Source organism: Saccopteryx bilineata, chromosome 9 (assembly GCF_036850765.1).
Source record: "Saccopteryx bilineata isolate mSacBil1 chromosome 9, mSacBil1_pri_phased_curated, whole genome shotgun sequence".
NCBI classification, from domain to species: Eukaryota; Metazoa; Chordata; class Mammalia; order Chiroptera; family Emballonuridae; genus Saccopteryx; species Saccopteryx bilineata.
In genome coordinates this window covers 6,752,593-6,766,485 of record NC_089498.1, presented here as the reverse complement: position 1 = coordinate 6,766,485, position 13,893 = coordinate 6,752,593, and the positions used below count along the sequence as shown (strand labels likewise).

The 13,893-nt window shown below is 53.4% G+C and overlaps 1 long non-coding RNA gene across 3 annotated transcripts; it reads right to left on the bottom strand.

The window, feature by feature from the left end:
* Positions 1 to 1,544: 1,544 nt before the first annotated feature.
* LOC136312866 (uncharacterized) lies at positions 1,545 to 7,963 on the bottom strand. 3 transcript variants are annotated; one of them, XR_010727074.1, is made up of 4 exons: positions 6,889 to 7,963; positions 4,870 to 4,968; positions 4,542 to 4,722; positions 1,545 to 1,904 (listed from the first exon to the last, which is right to left on the bottom strand). It is a non-coding gene; the product is annotated as an uncharacterized lncRNA (long non-coding RNA). The 3 variants fall into 3 exon arrangements; XR_010727075.1 differs by having other exon boundaries at positions 4,542 to 4,678; XR_010727073.1 differs by having other exon boundaries at positions 4,870 to 7,963.
* Positions 7,964 to 13,893: the final 5,930 nt, after the last annotated feature.

Genomic DNA, 13,893 nt, shown 5'->3' with positions numbered 1-13,893 from the left:
AGAGCCACTCTAGCGCCTGGGGCAGAGGCCAAGGAGCCATCCCCAGCGCCTGGGCCATCTTTGCTCCAATGGAGCCTCGGCTGCAGGAGGGGAAGAGAGAGACAGAGAGGAAGGAGAGGGGGAGGGGTGGAGAAGCAGATGGGCGCTTCTCCTGTGTGCCCTGGCCGGGAATCGAACCCAGGACTTCTGCACACCAGGCCGACGCTCTACCACTGAGCCAACTGGCCAGGGCCACACTCACTTCTTTTCTTGCCAGTGCCTCTAGATCCATAGATGAAGGCAGAGGATAAAGTGGGGGATGTTGAGAGCAGCTGTTCATTCTCCAGACGCATTTCCTAATATTGAGACCTGTTCACATCCCAGACATTCGGGGTGGGGTGGGGTGGGGCAGAGGCAAACCAGGACCTTTCCCGCAAACAGCCACATGAGCTATATCCTCCCCGGTGGCCAGCATGACTGCCCGCTCCCCACTTTGCACTGGTGATGACCATGTGATGGGTTGATTTGCGAGGTGGTCGTGAGCTCTGTGCAGGCATTGCTGCAGTTTTGGGCGGAGGAGGGAAAAACCACCGGCATTCTCTTTGTCAGAGTTGCCTTCTTCCCTCGGACCTGCAAGTACTTTCTTGAAGAGATGCAGGCTGTATCCTGATGAATATGTTCTGGGACTAATTCTCTTAGGTCCAAGAGTTCTGTGTCCTGCAACAGACACGAGGTTTGACATTCTGTTTAAACTCCCAGGCTGGAGATCTGGGGCCCAGGTGGGGAAACCTTGCGCCCAGGTGACTTCCGTTGAATTTTCGTAACTCTGTAAATATTTGTTTCCGTGTTTGTTTTGGGAGGAAAAGCACCTGTCAATGGTTGGAAACGATTGTATGTGTTTTGGAAGAGACAAAGAAGAGGGCTTTGAATATACTTTGTCCTTCTCTGAACAGTTCAGGCTCTGAATTTGTTGCCCAAACACCTAGTTTCTTTGAAGAAAAGCCTGCTTTTTCATCTCTCTGCTTTTCCTAGGGCCCGGGCACCTGCCCTCTAGTCTTCCTGCCGGATGTTCGCCCTCCCCGTGGCTGAGGAGGGCACGTGCTGCGGCAGAGAGCCCGTCTCCTGGGAACGGCCGCTTCTTTGAGAGGGGAGGAGTGTCTCTGTCGCGGATTGATTTTCCCCAGTGAAGACTGGAGTGTCAGCACTGCCTCTGGGTGCTGTGTTTGTTCTATAATATTTTCTTCTTTCTACATTTTTATTTTTCACAGAAAAGTAAGCTGGAACTTATTCGTACACCAATCACCCAATTCAGAAGCAGCACTTTTTTTAAAAAAAAAATTCTTTTCTATATGATCTCTTGGGGTGACACTGTTCTAAGTGTTACCTTTTACCTCACCGTCTCCTTACTTGTTTGGCTAGCGTGTCTTTTTGTCTCAGTATGAGGTGGATTCTGTCAGCAAGGTTTACTGTTCTTCTTCTTATTATTATTATTTTAACCAAAATAAGGAGCAGAGACTTGTGTTTTTAACATTTTACTTCTTAAGAAAAGATAAAAAGAACACGAGAAGAAACTCCAGTTTGTCTGGCTGGCGTTTGCTGACCGTCGTTCGGGCGCCCTGTGTAAGTTGAGAGCTCGCCGCAGGGTTGGGCCCGGACAGGAGACACAGTGCCAGCCTCTGGTATCAGTCCCCTATGGCCCCTGCCTCCAGGGGCATTACTAAGGACACCTGCTCCCAAACAAGGACCAAGGGTGGCTTCCGGGAGGAGCACAGGTACCAGATATCCCTGCCCAAGGACAACCATGGCAAAGATCACAGATCCCAGTCCCGACCACAGACTCCTGGCACCTGCTGTCTGTAGACTCATGACAGCACTTGGGGATGTTCCTCTTGGCACCTCAGTGTGTATCGATCAAAACTTGGTTCCTAAGACAAGGATTCAAGTGCAAGTAACATATTTGGGGACAATTTCAGTAATCAACAGAAGGGACTGAGGGATTGGGACTAGGCAGAAAGTCAACCGATAAGTGATATCGTCAATACAGTGGCCACCGGAGACTCAATCCTGTCACAAAATTCTGGGAGCCAATGTAGCCTGTGCCCATCAGGGTTAAGTCCCTGGGGTGGGAGGGAGCTGAGGCAGTTACACAGCAGCTCCTGTCAATCATTAACCCTCTGACATTTCTGCCCCACTGCACACATGCGCAGAACAGGCTCTGGGTGCCGCAGATGATCTGGGTGAGACCAGAGGCTGGTACTGCCCACGAACCACAAGACTCAGACCCCCAGAGGATGTGGCCGGGCATCGCGTCACCTGCTACCGCTTCTTTATGAAAAAGCTCACGTACGTCTATTCTGTCTGAGGTTGTCAGCTCCATAGCAACAAGGGCTGGGCCCCCGGTCAGCCCGCGTGCCATAGCGTTCGCCCGGATAGTAATATTATCAGCCATTCGGCACTCGCAGTGAGTGCCATGCTAAGCACAGCAGGCTAGCTCTGTCAGCCTTCGCAACAGCCCACACCGTGGGCACCATCCAGAGTCTCCGTGTCACAGGTGAGGGCAGGGAAGTAGAGTCAGGATGTCAACACTCAGGCAGTCTGGCCTGGGTCCGACCCTCGGGGCACGGGGCTGGACTGGCCCTCCCAGCGTTCTGGCTAGAGTCTGAGTCTGGAAGCTCTGGGGACCCCAGCTTCCCCAGCGACAGCTCCACTGGGTGACTCTCCTGGGCCTTGTCCTGGGGCACATGCCTTACATTCCTGGTCTTGTTCTAATGTGCTCATCGAGGCCGAGCGGTGTGTAGGGTTATCCCCATTGTAGAGTTAAGGGCCGTGAGGCTCAGGGAGATAGAGTCACACAGCTGGTGAGGGGAGGAGCCAGGGTCCGGACAGAGGAACCCACCGGACATCGAAGCTGTGACCCCAAGATGCCGTGTTTCCTACATGGTCCTCCCCAGCAGGGAGCGGGCAGGTGGTGAAGGCGACCCGGAGGGGCGGTGCCTCCCCTGACGTGCCCCAGAGAGAACAGGCGAGTCCAGAACCCGGGGAGAAGCGAGGCTCACTGAGGATACCGCACCCTCCCTCCACTCCGCGTCCTGCGTCCTGCGAGGCCCACTGAGGATACCGCACCCTCCCTCCACTCCGCGTCCTGTGAGGCCCACTGAGGATACCGCACCCTCCCTCCACTCCGCGTCCTGTGAGGCCCACTGAGGATACCGCACCCTCCCTCCACCCCGCGTCCTGTGAGGCTCACTGAGGATACCGCACCCTCCCTCCACCCCGCGTCCTGTGAGGCCCACTGAGGATACCGCACCCTCCCTCCACCCCGCGTCCTGTGAGGCCCACTGAGGATACCGCACCCTCCCTCCACCCCGCGTCCTGCGAGGCTCACTGAGGATACCGCACCCTCCCTCCACCCCGCGTCCTGTGAGGCCCACTGAGGATACCGCACCCTCCCTCCACTCTGCATCCTGCATCCTGTGAGGCCCACTGAGGATACCGCACCCTCCCTCCACCCCGCGTCCTGCGAGGCTCACTGAGGATACCGCACCCTCCCTCCACTCCGCGTCCTGCGTCCTGCGAGGCCCACTGAGGATACCGCACCCTCCCTCCACTCCGCGTCCTGTGAGGCCCACTGAGGATACCGCACCCTCCCTCCACCCCGCGTCCTGTGAGGCTCACTGAGGATACCGCACCCTCCCTCCACTCCGCGTCCTGTGAGGCCCACTGAGGATACCGCACCCTCCCTCCACCCCGCGTCCTGTGAGGCTCACTGAGGATACCGCACCCTCCCTCCACTCTGCGTCCTGCGTCCTGCGAGGCCCACTGAGGATACCGCACCCTCCCTCCACTCTGCGTCCTGCGTCCTGCGAGGCCCACTGAGGATACCGCACCCTCCCTCCACCCCGCGTCCTGTGAGGCCCACTGAGGATACCGCACCCTCCCTCCACTCTGCGTCCTGCGTCCTGCGAGGCCCACTGAGGATGCCGCACCCTCCCTCCACTCCGCGTCCTGTGAGGCTCACTGAGGATACCGCACCCTCCCTCCACCCCGCATCCTGTGAGGCCCACTGAGGATACCGCACCCTCCCTCCACCCCGCGTCCTGCGAGGCTCACTGAGGATACCGCACCCTCCCTCCACTCCGCGTCCTGCGAGGCTCACTGAGGATACCGCACCCTCCCTCCACCCCGCGTCCTGTGAGGCTCACTGAGGATACCGCACCCTCCCTCCACCCCGCGTCCTGTGAGGCTCACTGAGGATACCGCACCCTCCCTCCACCCCGCGTCCTGCGAGGCCCACTGAGGATACCGCACCCTCCCTCCACCCCGCGTCCTGCGAGGCCCACTGAGGATACCGCACCCTCCCTCCACTCCGCGTCCTGTGAGGCTCACTGAGGATACCGCACCCTCCCTCCACCCCGCGTCCTGTGAGGCTCACTGAGGATACCGCACCCTCCCTCCACCCCGCGTCCTGCGAGGCTCACTGAGGATACCGCTCCCTCCCTCCACTCCGCGTCCTGTCGGGATGTGGCCCAGTCAGGGGAGGTGGCCGCTGTGTCTGTAACAACCTTTGATGAGACACAGAGTGCTTCACAGTCCACTTCTCCTTCACCTGGCGCGGCGGTGGGCTCCCGGGACACAGCCGGCCCGGCACGGCCGTCCGAAGCTGTTCCTCCAGCACGTCTCTGAAAATCCGTCGTCAGCGCTGGAGACAAACAGCACGGCCCCATGATGTCCCGCAGTCGGGGTCTGGAAGGGGGTGGGTGCGTTCTCTTCCAAGCCTGGGGCGGGGGCCTCAGCCTAACCCTGCCCTCGGTGCACCCTCATGGGGGGTGCTGGATCAGGTGACGCAGGGGGCCCGCCTGTGTTCCCCGGAAAGCCATGCTGGGCACTCACGAGGTGGCACCGGTCAGGGACCTTCCTTCTTCTCTTTCCTCCGCTCGCTCCTCCTCCCCAGAGCTTTCTCATTCGTCTCTTGCTTCCTCCATTTCCTTTCTAGAAAAGGGAGCAAACGCTGCCCAGGAAGTCGGGGGACCTGGTGGCACTAGCAAAGGATTTCGGACGCTGCACTCACGCCAGCTGGCCTGGCCTGGGGCATCATCTGCTGACCCGCCAGGCAGCCTCCCGCTCTCTGAGCCACGGGCGAACACACCAGCTTACGGCTGTCAGCCCTCTAGAAAAGACTATCGAGTTCTTCCTATGCTGTTTACAGTTACAGGTGTGCCTGCATGGTCAAACCTTACATTTAAAAAAATTCAAGCTCATTGGCATTGCCTGAAAAACCGGGTATGACCACACTGGACCTACCCCACTCCCATGCCAACTGTTGGTTGGCACTGAGTTCTGCTGTCCCTTGTGGGTGGGGTGTGCGTCCCCCACACACAGCCCACACTCACTCCGCCTCACACCCCTTCCTGCTTCTGGGTTTGTAAGAAACTAGGGAAAGATAATACCCCACAGTGACCTCTGACACTCCTCTCAACGCACGTGGAGGGGGGTTTTACCTGTCTGTGGTTTCACTGTGTGAGAACGACTGAAAGCAAACAGACAGAAGGCAGCCATGCCCTGGGAGTGACCTGAGACAGGGGCAGAAACGATGTGTCCCGTCCACACAATTCCCAAGGCGCCTGCACACAGGGGAGCGCGTGGGTCCCCCAGCCCGGGGAGTCCGGCTCCGTTTGGCGCATCACATGATCGGAAACTAGGAGAGCAGAAAGGAGGGGCGAGCTGCCCGGAGTCACAAAGCTGCTGGTCGTTGCCCTGAATTCCAACCTGGCTTTGCTCCCTCCTGGCCCAGGGCTCCTTCCCCTGTAGCAGGAAGTCTCTCCACCTCGGCGTGAACCCTACCTGACGCTTCCCCTTTGCCTCAGCCGTTTGGCTGCTCGAACGACTCGGCAGGTGTGTGAGGTAGCTGTTATTAAACTCAGTTCCACAGACGAGGACACCGAGGTGGTGAGGTCAGCTGGCATAAAAGCAGAGGAAGGAGTGTACCTCATCCTCCTTCTCTCTCCCTCTTTCTCTAGGCGGGGGGGGGGCACTTTAATACATTCCCCCCTTTTTAAGGAAAACAGAAATGGACAGGGAAAGGAGAGGGCCAGGAGCACCAAACACCAGTCTCGCTCATGTTGCAGATTTGGAAACGTCAATCCTGAATCCTTGCCTCGTTTTCTCCCCCAACTTCCTTCCTTTTCACTCTGAAAACACAGGATATCTTAGGCTTTCAAGTCACTAGGTGGACATCTCAGTTACTTTCCTCAAAATACAGAAAGAGCGGAGGAGAATGGTGAGTTCTGCTTCCCGAGGTGGGGCACTGAGCTGGCAGCGGAACCCACAGGCCCACCCTCACTCAGGGGCTTCGAGATGCAGCCGTGAGGGGCACTGCTTCCAGCGGGAGCCAAGCTGAATCTCCCAGAAGAATTGTTGCATCGGTTTAGGGAGCACCTACAATGTGCCGGTACCTCCTGGGTCCTGTATATGCCAAATCTCATCAATCCACAAAATATCTCTAGCAGGGCCTCTTGCTGTCCCCATGTCCCACTGGGGAAGTTGACACAGGGTCAGAATGCCCAGAATGCTGTCCAAGGTCACCCCACAAGCCTGGGTCTGACTCTTAAAGCCCACTTCCCCTCCACCAGATTGGTTCTGCAATAGAAAAAATAAAAAGTGTCCATAATGCTCCCCCATCCACCAATACTCCTGTAAATCAAGATCTTTTCTTTAATCCATTTATCCCCAGTGACCCCTCTCCAGAGTGCTTGGGATCTCCCACAGGCCCTCCAGGATTGTCTGAAGGTTAGATAATGTTTGGGCCCACTTGGCCATTACGGAAGCTTCAACAACATAAAAGGAAAGACATCGTCCTACACAGGAGCACCTTGAACGCCGGAGTCAGAGCTGGTTCTCCGTTTCACTTACAGTTTGTCACTTTTAATCCCCATCCGAAAGCAAGTAAAGCTGGTTTAAACTGCGTAAGGAATGTTCAAGGAAGCAGAAAACCCACGCCACACCCTTGACGTGGTGTACTAGGGAGGAGGAAGTAAATATTAACCAGAAGGCAAATATGGAAACCTCAGAGAGAGGTGCTGGGCGGAGAGAAAAGCCGGTGAGCCCCGGTAACAGCAGCTAAGCTCATGGACTTGGAGATCAGCCAAAGTCTTGGTTCAAATCCCTTCTCTGATACTTACTAGCTGCATGTTATTAGGCAAATTACTTAACTGTTTTTAGCCTTAATTTTCTCTGTGCATCTGGGGGTGGGGGGGGAGGAATAATAATATATTCTCAAACCGTGTTATATGGATTAAATAATAACACGTATAGAACATCTTAGGAGAGTGGCTGGCATTATTATGGGCTCAATCATTGATAGCTCTTATTATACACAATTAAGCTGCCAAGAATCTATGTTCAGGCTCTCTCCTCTCAAATTTCTTCGCTATGCTCATATTTCAAGAAAAAGGTAACATGGGGGCTTTTATTATGGCATTCTTTTAAATTTCTTGAGCATGTCCCATGGCCCCTACAGATTCAGGCTATGTCACCGACGATGGGAAATCTATTGTCCTTTAGAGTGAGCAGGGGAGACGAGAGAGGCCGTGAAGAAAGAGACGGACGCGGCCCCCGGACTCCACTTGGGGAGCAAAGGAGGGAGCCAGGACTCCAACAAGCGTTTAGGAAATATATGCAAAACGGACTGCAGGGAGAATGCCCACCATCTATGAACCCAAGTGCCAGTCCTGGGTCGGGCCAGCCTGCTCAGCGGGCGTTCAGCAGGAACGGAAACTGGCAGGGACAGGAGGCAGCAGCCAGAGGACGGAGAGAAAAGAGGCTCCTGGTTCCTAAGGGGCAGCTTGAGGGCGGACACCGGTCCCTCCTGAAACGAGGAAAGGAGGGTGTCGGAGAGGCGGGCGCATGCTATCTGCGATGAGTGTGGCGATTCTGGAGACCTTATTATGGAAAGGACACTGTGCCGTTCATGACGCTCAGCGCACTGCACCCGAAGCGATGGGATGGGGGAGGCCCTGGTGGGGGTCGTGGTGAAACAGGGCTGGTATTCTCCCAGAAAAGAGAGATCGAGAGGAGGGCGCGACACAGCATTCGGAAGTGGAAACAAACAGACAAACAACAAACACCGGAAAGGCTGTTGGAGGGGACGTCTTCCTCCCTGCCTCCCGTCCACGTCCCCCTAACCCAGAAGAGCTGCGAAAGAAGCGTCTGTCAACAAGGGCATTCCCTGGAAGGGCATTGAAGAAATAGCAATCATTCACCTGGGAACCCAGACAGAGAAAAGAGAAGGCTGCGTTACAGAACGAGGGCCAGGAGTGCCCGGAGCAACCGCGCTGACGACTCTGGCATAGCATCGGACAGCTGGGGACGAGGAGAGAGAACCCCAGGACATACTGACTAAGCGATCAGCTCCAGAACTGGCTTTGAAGTCTAACGCCTGGGTTCAACCCTCACCCGTTAAGCTGTGTGACCTTGAGCAAGTCCCTAATGTCTCTGAGCTTCAGGAGCAATGCTAGCCCCTACCTTCGTGTGTATGTGTGTGTGTGTGTGTGTGTGTGTGTGTGTGTTGTGAAGATTAAAAATAATAATGTATATGAAATACCTAGAATAGGACCAGCAGCCATGGAATGGGCACTGATGAAGGGGTGGTTATCACCGGTGTTGGTCCACATAGCATTCCTGGCAGATAGTAAAGGGTTTACACATCGTGAGGAGACCAAGACTCTGAGAGGTTTAGCCCAAGGCCACCCAGGCAGTCAGTGTCGGAGCTTGTATTTGATCCCTGCTTTGTCTGAGACCTTCCGTCCCCCTCCTGCCTGATGGCGGGGGCGAAAAGGAAAGACGAAACCCCATGTATCCGCCATGTGTCAACCATGGTTCCCTCAGAGGTGCATTTTTCTAGGAACCTACACAATTAGCGCATAGCCGTATGGTTTCTACACCTACGAGGTTTGGCAGGCCCCTGTGGAAACCTCTCTTGTATGTGGAGAGCCCAGGAAAGGAAAGGTGCTCACATGTCAGAATAAGCGAGGCCCCGGGGACTCCGTGCCTCACGATTGGATAAGAGAAGCCTTCGAGGCAATGGCTTGGAGTGAGAGGATTTCGTTATTTAGCCAGTGTCCAGGGAGTATCCCTGAAGACTCACAGAAGACCTGTGGGCGTGGCCGGGCTTGCGGTCCTCCGCGGGTTCTATGTACATAGCTGCTCTTCTTGTTGACTATTCCCCTCCTTTCTCCCTTGGATTTCAGCAGTCTGGATTTTCTTCAGGACAGTCTAGCCCCCAAAGTGGATCATGCTTGGCCTCAAGCAATCCAGACAATCCATTCTCCTTTGCTGGTGATAGGTCTGGGATGGGTGTGTGGCCCAGGCCTAGCCAATGAGGGATAAGTCAATGTCTGCAAGAAACGTCTGGGCTCTCTCTCTCTGTCGAGAATAACAGTGGGGAAGAAAACGCCTCCCATGCCTCCTCTGTTTCCTACTTGGTACGCTCGTGTGAGGATGTGAGGCTTGGAGCCTTAGCAGCTGTTTTGCAAACCATGAGGGGAGACACTGCTGATACATTAAGAATGGCACATCAGCCTGACCAGGCGGTGGCGCAGTGGATAGAACGTCGGACTGGGACACAGAGGACCCAGGTTCGAGACCCTGAGGTTGCTGGCTTGAGCATGGGCTCATCTGGCTTGAGTGCAGGTTCACTGGCTTGAGTGCGAGGTTGCTGGCTTGAGCGCGGGATCATAGACATGACCCCATGGTTGCTGGCTTGAGCCCAAAGGTCACTGTCTTGAAGCCCAAGGTCGCTGGCTTGAGCAAGAGATCGCTTGCTCTGTTGTAGCCCCCCCGATCAAAGCACATGTGAGAAAGCAATCAGTGAACAACTAAGGTGTCGCAACAAAGACTTGATGCCCTCATCTCTCTCCATGTCTGTCTATCCCTATCTGTTCCCCCCCCCCCCCATCTCTCTCGCTTAAAAAAAATGAGAGATAAAGAAAATAAAAAAAGAATGGCAGATCAGGAAGACAGAGAGCCCCAGTTCTTGGCTGTGCCAATCCTGGAGTCACTAACTACCATATACCTGGTTATGTCAGGTAACTGAATGTGAGTATTGCTTAAACCATTGTGCTCGGTGTCTGTTACCAGCTGGGGCCTGAGTATGTATGTTTTAAGTATTTCCCAAATCACCTTAATGGGGTTAGGGTTGAGAACCCCTTTTGTACTCCATAAAAATCTTGAACACTGTCAGAAGTGTTAGAGATATTCAGAAGACGAAGAGTGAAAATATCTTGGAGAAGGTAGTGTTCGCTTTTTTCCTGGGTAGATGGGTAGGCTCTGGGTTGGCGAGGATAAGAGAACGGTATTTGAGTGAGCAAAGCCCTGAGCAGCAGAGGCCGTGTGCATGGGGAAGGTCCAGGAGCTCTATCAGGCTGCACCACAGGCTGCGAACGGTGGAGGAGGCTGGAAAGGTGGTTTGCAGCCAGAAAGGGTGTTGCGTGGTGGTTTAAAGACATGCTGAGGACGTGTTGCCGGACCCTGAGCTAGTGGACCCTGAGCTAGTGGGCCCTGAGCTAGTGGGCCCTGAGCTAGTGGACCCTGAGCTAGTGGACCCTGAGCTAGTGGGCCCTGAGCTAGTGGGCCCTGAGCTAGTGGCTATAGATGATGAAAGAGAAGTGCAAGAGCCAGCCTGTACCACTGACACACTTCCAAAGCCACTGTGAAGACCAGGAGCACATGCGTGTGAAACGCTCAGGGAAACAAATCTAAATATAATCAAGCTTCCCAGGGGACAGCCCAGGGGAACGTAGCTGCAGGATCCCCGAGTCAGGAGAGGAAGGTGAGGGGTAGAACGGGTCGTGGGATTATCAGGTGGTAGAGGTGGGAAGATGCCAGCCAGCTCAGTGTCTGTCTTTCTAAGTGACACTAGATTTCACTGATGACATTCTTGAGAAATGAGTCGTTGGACTCCGTCTAACCTTCTGCGAGGACAGAGATATCACTAGTTTGCATCTATTGTTGGAGAGTTTCAATGACCCCTTAGTTTTTTTTTTAATTACATTATCCAGAATCAATCCTCTTATAACGTTAGCCCACTGACCCAGTTGTGCCCGACTAGTCTAGGCGGGATTAGTTGATGTTTCTACTACTCTGTAACACTGTTCCTCCCAGTCCCCTTCCCGTGGCCTCAGAGTGGCTGAACTGTCTCCCTGACCTTTGACTTCGGGAGGGCTTGGTTTGGGCCACTGAAATGTCAGTGGCTGGAATGCCGACAGAGGCTATGTGTATGCCCTTTGGAAACACCCTTTTTCGTGCTTCTTCCGTTACTATAAGAAAAAAATATTCACTGGGGCACCTACCGATTCCCAAAGAAAAATAACCCTAGGAAACAAAACAGAGCCCCAGACCACATCAGCCAGGCCTGGCCAAGCCCACATCAGCTCGGACCAAGTCCAGTTCACCTGCAGGGATGGAAGAGGAAAAGGGATGCAGCTATTAGCCCACCCAGCGTTCATGTGGCAACAGCTGACTGCAATGTGCAGCAACGAAGAGTAGGTTACTCCCTCTTACACCTGGACGCTTTTCAAATAGATGGTGGTCACTATTATTTCCTGGAAATATTATCATTTTGTCCTCATTTATCTCCAGTGCTGATAACCATTCCTTGTGAGACAGGCGTTCCCAACCCCTCCTGTGCATAATTGCTCACTCTTTCACCCAGAACCAAGCACACAATACGCCAGAGGCAATATGCCCCTCGTGGAATCTATTAGGATCATCACAGCCCTGCTGCTGAAAAGAATACTTATTACTGTGGCTTAAAATTGTTCCAAATAGTAATAATAATAATAATAAAATGTAGTTCTGTTGTTGGATCACACTGAGCTTTGGGTTAATTAAAACCCTCCGACCTTTTGTGACTCAAAGGCTAGTAATCCAGCTCCCTGACCCTGCATTCACATAGCTGACTTTTTTTTTTTGATGTTAAAAACAGATACTATTACTTTTAAATTGTATGTGGTTGGTTTTGACCTACTAACCTGGACTGTCAGCATCATCTGAGTCTTTATTCTGCTACCAAACCTAGCAGCTATTCCTTATTTATGCACCTCCTCCTCCCAAAATTTGGTGAGTACACCTGCTGTGACTTCATTTAAATCAGTGAAGAAAGACTGTTGGACAAGAAGGGGGTAAAGGCAGAACGTTATGGACTATCTCTAGAGACTTCCAGGATGAGTATGAGTATGATTGGTTGACGTTGGCAACAAATCCCTCTTTAATTGCACCGTCACCCTCTCTCTGTTGTGGTATGTTTTCCCCAAGAATATTGTGAGTGACATGGCCAGATGTTTTGCTTAGGTCTGTGATGTAACTTAATAAAAAATGGAAATTTGTCGGGCCAGTAGGTCTGTCTGCTCTTGGACAACTAACATTGTGACTTAGTCATTAACGCCTTTCTTTCTAATTCTTTCCTCTTTTCTTGTATGCTATTCCTGAGTAAAATTTACTAGAAGACCCAGGTCATCAAGGTTAATATAATGCTCTTGTGACCAGAGTGGTCACAGAGTGGTCGCAGCTCGTTATCAGCAACATTATGTTAGGGGAGCTCATTTTTTCTGTTGTGTTTTTGTCAAAAGGTTCTTTCTATGATTTGAATAGTTAATAAATGGAAACACTGTAAAAAAATATGTGCCAGAGGATAAATAATGAAAGTGGCTCCCCTCCCCCATCACCAGTCTATCATTCTGTGACTAGTTTCTTTTTTTTTTTTCCTTTCCTTGTATTTTTCTGAAGCTGGAAACAGGGAGGCAGTCAGACAGACTCCCTCATGTGCCCGACCTGGATCCACCTGGCATGCCCACCAGGGGGCGATGCTCCACCCATCTTGGGGCATAGCTCTGTTGCAACCAGAGCCATTCTAGCACCTGAGGCAGAGGCCATGGAGCCATCCTCAGTGCCCGGGCCAACTTTGCTCCAATGGAGACTTGGCTGCAGGAGGGGAAGAGAGAGACAGAGAGGAAGGAGAGGGGGAGGGGTGGAGAAGCAGATGGGCTCTTCTCCTGTTTGCCCTGGCTGGGAATCGAACCCAGGACTCTTGCACGCCAGGCCAATGCTCTACCACTGAGCCAACCGGCCAGGGCCTCTGTGACTAGTTTCTTAAGTGCTGGCTTCTGTACTATACACAGTCTTCTGAATGTTGCTCTCAGACGGGGCAGGACATCTCCGTGACAGTTGACACTGGCAAACCTAGGCTTGCCTTATGCTTATAATAGCTGGGCTGGTCTTCCCTGTATGGATCAATTCTGTGTCGGTGGTTATTTAGATAATATCCCTTCTCTACCAGGATCCAAACTCTAACAGAACCTGAAACAACCACCGTTTTATTTGCTCACAATTCTGCAACCTGAATTGGGTTTGGCCGAGTAATTCTGCTGGGCTCACTTCTGGTCACCATTCCCGTTGATGCGTTCAGCCACCAGGTGCTTGTGGGGCGGGGCTCCGCTGTCCCATGGGGGGGGGGCTGACTGGGTCTCTTGCTCTCACTCCAGGTAGTGTCAGGGCCTTTCTCTTCCCACACGAGACCATGCGGCCTTTCTGTGTGGCCTCCCCATCCGGGTAACTGGACTTCTTGTACAGCAGCTCAGAGCTCTGGAAGCCATTGGATCTTCTCAGGACTTAGGCCAGAAGCCGGCCTGTGGTGACCTCTGCTCTCTTCTGTTGGTTGAACCAGGTCACAGGCTCAGCCCAGATTCAAGAGGAAGTGAATTCACGAGGGTGCGGCTATAGGAAGATGTGGCTCATTGGAGTCCCCACTCTGACAGACTACTACAAGGGACTTTGGGGGTCGGGGGGACTAACTAGCTAAGGGATCAGGGCTCCCAACAGATGTACACCCCCTTTTATCGGATTTGGGATATTTTGTTTGAA